This window comes from Petromyzon marinus, chromosome 27 (genome assembly GCF_048934315.1).
Source record: "Petromyzon marinus isolate PM22_M1 ecotype Great Lakes invasive population chromosome 27, UKy_Petmar_22M1.pri1.0, whole genome shotgun sequence".
NCBI classification, from domain to species: Eukaryota; Metazoa; Chordata; class Hyperoartia; order Petromyzontiformes; family Petromyzontidae; genus Petromyzon; species Petromyzon marinus.
In genome coordinates, this window is record NC_133693.1 from 1,403,477 (window position 1) to 1,410,353 (window position 6,877).

A 6,877-nucleotide genomic window follows, 5' to 3' on the forward strand; every position below is an offset into this window, starting at 1 on the left:
TATCGAGTGGAAATTTATAGCAGCCAAATACTCTAAACGCATATTTGTATGGGAAAAACCAGAAGACCCGGAGAAAAATCCACATGACCACGGGGAGAGAGACACGCAGACTCCAAATATACAGGCGTCAGGGTCGAGATCGAACCCATGACCTCTTGCAGACACAGGCGAGGGAGATAACAACTCGCCACCGCATATCGGCAACGGTCATACATGATTCGTCCTCACAGCTGAGAGGCGCGCCGAGCTGCCGGGTGCCGTAGACCTCCATGCCGTCGGCGTCCACGCACCAGCCCTGGCCCGAGGAGTCGACCTGCGCCGGCCGGTAGCGGCCGTCCTGGGTGCACTGCGGCAGGTGGAGAGCGCGGGTGCCGTTGAGGTACCCGCTCAGGAGCACCCTCTGCCGATGCAGCTGGCAGAACGACAGACCTGCCCGGCACACGCGGAGGGGCCGTCGGCGTGCCGTGTTTGGACCCAGTCCAGCCAGACCAGAGCAAGCAACGAAGTAACAGAGGTAAAGGTGCAGCCCTGCAACTGGACATCTGTGACATAGAGCTTCATGGCCCATCGGATTCTCTCTAGTATGAATACATATTCTGATTCTGATTGAATGTCTAGCTCACGCCACCGCTGGCAGAAAGGCCTCCACTAGAGGGAGCTCTGGACAGACCGTCTATTACTGTTGTTAATAGCATGGTTGGCTATTAATATACATACAAAGTAGCTATAGTTAATTGTAAAGCAGCTCCGGTATTTTTGTGATTGTAGTATCAGTTGTGTTTGCAGTACTAGCCTGAGCTAGAGGGAGCTCCATAGAGCCCCTCTACAGCATATTTCTGGCCCACACTTTACCACACCACACGCTACTGCTGGGTGGACAGAGGCATTGGGGGGGATTTATGAAACTTGTCCCCGTGGTTTCAAATGCCGTGCCAGAAGATCGAACCGGTGAGCTCTGCATTGCATGTGCAGTGTGCTATTATGCCATGGCAGCAATCTCCTAATCTAGTAAAAGCCCACATGTGACATATAGAATCTCTGATATATGGCGGAGGTGGCTTATTGGTTAGCGCTTAGCTTATTGATCTTTGTAATTCTACTGCTGGATGAAGTCCTCACCATGCCATGCCGGTCACAGGGATTATTTCACTATATTTCACCACGCTGGTCAGTGTGGGTTGGCGAAGGTAGGGGGAGGGCATGGTCGGTTGAGATGTCGCTCGCCACTGACGTTAGCCATGAATTGGACTTGGGTAGCCAGGTTCATAGCACGACGCACTACTAACTACATTACCACCGGGAATCAAACTTACTTAGATCGCTTTAATCACTGTTGCTAAATATGTAATGCCACGCAACAAGACAAATCACACGACACTGCCGATGGAGCTGTCCCAGCGAGCCTGCGTGATGTGAGTCTCAATGTGTACGCTTGGGCCTTCGTGTTTGGAGACTGGCACTGACATGAGGGAGGTGGGCCCTCCGCTCTCCTGGTGCCAGGCAGCTCCTCCCCGGCGGCGTCCACGCACCAGCACGGCTCTCCTGCCGCGTCGCACTGCAACGGCCTGCAGGGAGACTCAGCGGAGACAACAGAGTTGCAGGAAGTGAAGTTCGCAAGAGAAAAACAACACCGAGATCACATTCAAGACCTGTCTCAATATTGACCGCACCGTCGGCAAGAAATTCCATGGACTTACACGTGCTGTCCCTCTCCTCTCTCATCTCACTCTACTCCCCTCCAAGAACTCTCCTACCTCTCCCCTCTCATCTCAATCCACTCCCGTCCACCCGCTCTCTTACTTCTCCCTGCTTGTGTCAACCTATTCCACCGATCTGGACAGGCCCAGCTGAAATTAAGCCTGGCTTTTTTATACGACGGGACATTTAATCGTCTAAAAACCCAGACCACGTGGCTTCACTCTCAGCCCTCGACGGTGCGTGTGTGGTCCGGCTGCATCACGGCGCACCTGAACGCGCCGTGGGGGCTGCACTGGGGAACGTGAAGGCGGCCGTCCTCCATCGCCTGCTGCCGCAGCAGCTCACAGGCCGAGGCAAGGCTTGTCTTCGAGTCGCTGTACTCTGTGCGCACACACGGTACATATTTAGTAACAAATAAAAATTGCACGAAAATGTTGAAACTGAAAATCACATGAAAGCCCTCCTATGTGTTTTTGGATTGCACTAAATGCTGTTCGGCATGATGTCCTATGGTTCACTTCATGGGCTGGGAGCTTATACGAGAACTTTCTATACTCTTTGGTTCTTTCGGTAAAGTCACGTAGGTAGAAAAAATAATAATAGATCACGACGTTTCGATCGCCACACAAGCAATCGTCGATTGTTTGTGTGGCAATCTATTATTTTTTCTACCTACGTGACTTTGCCGAAAGAACCAAAGAGTATGGATTCCTGCAGTCACGGAAGCTTCAAATCCAGAAATAACTTTCTTTGTTGGACATGAAGCCAAGCAACATGGAGGTACAACCCAAGCACACATCGGGAAGCGATACAATCATGAGCACCTCCGTAGTAGGAACACTAAAGACGCTCACAACTTTGATTTAAAGCTTTCGTGACTGCAGGGATTCATATTCTTGGTTCTTTCTGTAAAGTCACGTAGAAGGGACTCTACGTGACTTTACCGAAAGAACCAAGAATATACTCACAACGCATAAATAATCAAGACACAAAAGTTACACAATAATGGGCATTTAAAAACGATTAGCGGCATTGACAAGCTCCTTCGCACCGTGGCAGAAAGATGATCAAAGGCTCAACAAGAACGTGGCAGAACCGTACATCAGCTGACCAAAGCAACAACAGCAACTTTCATATTCAGGCTCTAAATCACGCAAACAAACGTTCCGAAAGCACATCAATGAATGGAACAAGGAGGAATGGAGGTAGATCAGGGAAGAAGAAGTGCAGAGGCAGTCGCGCTTTAAGGCAGCAAGGGCAGGAGCAGATGTGCCCGAACAGTCGCAAATACCACAAGCAGTAGAACAGCGCCAATCCTACCCTCGAGAAAACAATTTGTTAGAAAATGTGCGAGCAACAGAGACAGAGGGTGAGGGTACCGAGTGCAGATATGGTTCCAATCCAAAGGACCAGGTAGAGGGTGGTGGTGGCTGGCAGTAAAGGTGAGGTCCTCATGGCGATACTGGCAAGTCTGTCCCGCTAATGCCCCAGTGACGTCCGTACGCATCGCGCAGCACTGCCCAGTGTGCCGCGCGCTACCCCTTATATAGAGTGCGGTGGCTCCACCATCCCCCAGCACGGTAGACGAGGTGTGATCATAGTGTGCCTGCCTGTGCGGTCAGTGCCGCTCCACGACAGGCCACGCATGGCTGTATGCACTCAGACAGACAGGTGAAGATGCCAAGCAAACATCGCCAAACGCACAGCAAACAAAACAGTCGGCTCGCATTAATTGTGGAGTGTCAACCGTGAATCAGCATTTACAACAAGCCGACACTCTGACCGTACCCGCGGCTGATTTTCATCTCCATTAATGCGTTAATAAAACCAAACACTCCACTGAGTTCTCTAGGGCTGCAATGACTGGGCACATTGAACCTATGTATGTTGTGCCATGTTTTAATGTGTTCTTGTGCAAGGCGGTCAGTATCCACAACGTTCATTAAATCCTCTGCAGCGTGTCTAGGACAATGCACTTTAAATTCATTTTTTTAAATGTCCCAGCATCGGTGGGTCCCTAAAGAAGCACACAAAAATGTTAAGAGCTGCAGTGGAGCGCAGTGAACGTTGTTGTAGCGCTGCTCGGTGAAGTATCAATGAAGTGCAATGGTTAGTGCTTCGTCACTGTGCTGCAGTGTGTCTGGCTTGTGTGACATTTAGAGTTATAATTTGTGTCTTCTAATAACAGGATGCTGCCGGGGTGAAATGGTCAGCACACTGGACTTGTAGTCCAATTGGTCACTGGTTCGATTTGATCTCCCGGCACGGCGGGTGAAACATTTAGTAACTTTCTCTAATTTTGCCCACCGTCTCGGTCCACCCAGCAGCATGAACGGGTTCACCACAGTTACTGGCAGGTGGTGTGGTTGGGTAAAGTCTGGGCACTTCAACCTCTTCCAACACGTCTGGTTAGTGTGCAAATGTAGGTCAAACACCGTCAAGAGCTCCTTCTATTGGAGGCCCATCTGCCAGCAGTGGCATGAGCAAGCAATTGCAGAGCTGCAGATTTACCTTTTTAATAACATAATTTTCTTGAGCATGTAAAATGGTGTATACGGTTCAAACAATACGTGATGTCTTGATGAAAATATTTGTTTTCTCATGAGAAGGGGAGGATTCAAAGTGGGCAATTTTCTCCTCTTACAACACGAGTGAGGTAATAGCAAAGCCCTGCCCTCCTCGTCAATGTATGTATGTCGAACGTCTTTCACATAGCACGTAGCCAACCGTGCTAATCGGACGTGCGGGAGTTGAGTTGCATGTCCTCAGGCTAGAACTTTTTTTATGCAAGGTTATACGCTGGACTACCTATTTTCCTTTGGAATTGGGGAGAGACTCGGGGCGTTTAGAAGATCAGGCACAGATTATAAGTAGCAAATGTAATACAAAAGTCTACAATCAAATTATTCTACAAATGTTGCATCCTTGCACTATTCCTTTGTGTTAAAATAAATCAATATTAATTGCTTCTGTCAGACGTGAAGGTACATGTTTTTCTTTCCATGTGGCTATATTATGTAATTTCCAACCATTAGCCATGCAACTTGAGTAATGAATCAGATCATTGGCATTACATCAAGACTAGGACACATCTTAAAGGGCACATGTCTACTGTGCAGTCGAGCTGTGGGATCTGGTGGAGGGTGTGAAGCATTGGCAATGTGCAGTGGTGTGGGATCAAGGGTTTTGAACGTGAAGGCCTCTTGATTTGGATCAAGTCGAGGCGCCGAGCACACGCACCGTTCGTAGAGCGTACTCCAAGCATCGCGTTTGCATTGTGTTAATAACAAAAAAGGAACACATTCGTCAATGCCCCTGTGGTCTTAAAATAAATAAATAAAAGGCGCCGTTTGAGGAAATCTCCATTTTTCATAGCGACATTAAATACTGCACAAACATTTTTTTTGCATTATATGTTATGTTGAACTTCTTTCGCACCGTATGTAGCCAACAGTGCTAATTGGAGCTACAGGGAAAGGAAGCGCCATTCCCCAAATTGTTGCCTATATATTTCATTTCAAGGCAGTTTTATTGACGAATATGTTGAATTTTATGTGCTTGTGTACCACTGGCAATGCAGCATCACCAAATAAATTGCTTAAATAAGACACTTCAAGATATATATTGTCTTGTTAAAGGAGACATTGCCTAGTTAAATGAAATACTGTATATGATTGGTTGGTTATTAACCTGTGTATTTTAATTATTTGCAGTCCCCGTTCATCAAGGATTAGCTAGCTAAGCTATCGCTGCCTTAAATGTATTTCTTGCATGTGGAAATATGTTCAGGAGCTAAATTCCAATGTTGAAATCTGCTCACCGTGAGAATACTTCATGAGAGAGTGAGTGCCGTTTTTTATATTGCTCCGTTGAAGGAGCACAGGCTACAGTGCTTTCCCGTAAGGTTTCACAGTTTGTGTGGCATGGCCACAATCACACTACTCTGGCTTCTCTTGAATGTTTAATTCATGAAGGGCATGTGCGCATTGGTCTGCTGATGTTCTGTGGTGGATGGTGACAACCTTGCCTTCCGTTGTATAATTGATTCGCATTATTTTATCACACTGCGTCATCTGTGGGACACAACAGAGTGCATTTTTGCCTCTTTGCCAGAAGAACAACTCTGTAAATCGTTCTTCACGTGCAACAAAACGCCACGACTGACTTTTGCAAAACGAGTCACTGTGTGTGGTGACAAGGACGCGTCTCTGTAGAGAACTGGTGACACAAACTGCGACCCCAAGGCAGGGTTGACATGCACCTGATAAATCTTTCTCCAAACCCTCCTATAGACTTGGGCTATATAATACCCTTGTACAATACTGGATGTTGTGAGGATAAATTGGTAAATGTTGTGGATTTGCTCTCCAACACACCGGTGTACTGTACTAGTGTTGTGGATTCAACTGAGTCGCAGAATTACCCTTTGGAGGCAACACATTTATTAACACCAACACATTACACAAAGGGGTTACTGCCCCTTTACCAGATAACCCATGGTGGTGGACCACCAGGCCAGTTACTGGGAGTAACTACAACGGACAGGACCCAGGCTTGGGTCCTCGTCCACGTGTTGGTGACTTCTTCTTGGACGACATAGACCGTAGATCTTCAGATGACAGCAGCAACGCCCCTCCCCGGTCCCTGGTGGGGACCCCGGTTTACCTGTTCCTGGGTCGTGGCTGGCCCCCCCCCCCCGCCCTTGGCCACGGCCACCTTCGAGAAACCTCCTGGGGTTTCTCGACCCTTCCCGTAGGATCTCACCCTGACACGTGACCACCCCCTAGCCTCCACCTGGGGCCCTGTGTAGATCTTACTGGTCACGTGCCTTCCAGGGTCAACCAGAGTGCCGTGGCCCAGGGTAACCTCATCCCATGGCTGACACTCACACACTCCCTCCTGTAGGAGTCGGCACTGCACGCCACGCGTGGTGCCACTGAGCGCTATCCCAGCGCTCACCGAGCCCCCTCTAGGGCTGGTACTACACCCACCTACGGGGTGTCCGCGATGACGATGCATCGCACGCCGTGCCTCGCTAGAGCCGGCCTTACTCAGCGGCACTCACGATGCCGCTACACACGTGCTGTCCGCGATGTGAGTACATCGCACGCCGTGCCCCTCTCGGGCCGGCACCACGCAGTGGCGTCTGAGATTTCACTACACTCGTAACGAATTGGCA

At 49.0% G+C, this 6,877-nt stretch overlaps 1 long non-coding RNA gene across 1 annotated transcript; it reads right to left on the reverse strand.

Moving 5' to 3' along the window:
• Positions 1-1,094: 1,094 nt before the first annotated feature.
• On the reverse strand, positions 1,095-3,211 carry LOC142929225 (uncharacterized). Its single transcript, XR_012945441.1, has 3 exons — positions 3,078-3,211; positions 1,968-2,079; positions 1,095-1,565 (listed from the first exon to the last, which is right to left on the reverse strand). It is a non-coding gene; the product is annotated as an uncharacterized LOC142929225 (long non-coding RNA).
• Between the last annotated feature and the right edge of the window lie 3,666 nt (positions 3,212-6,877).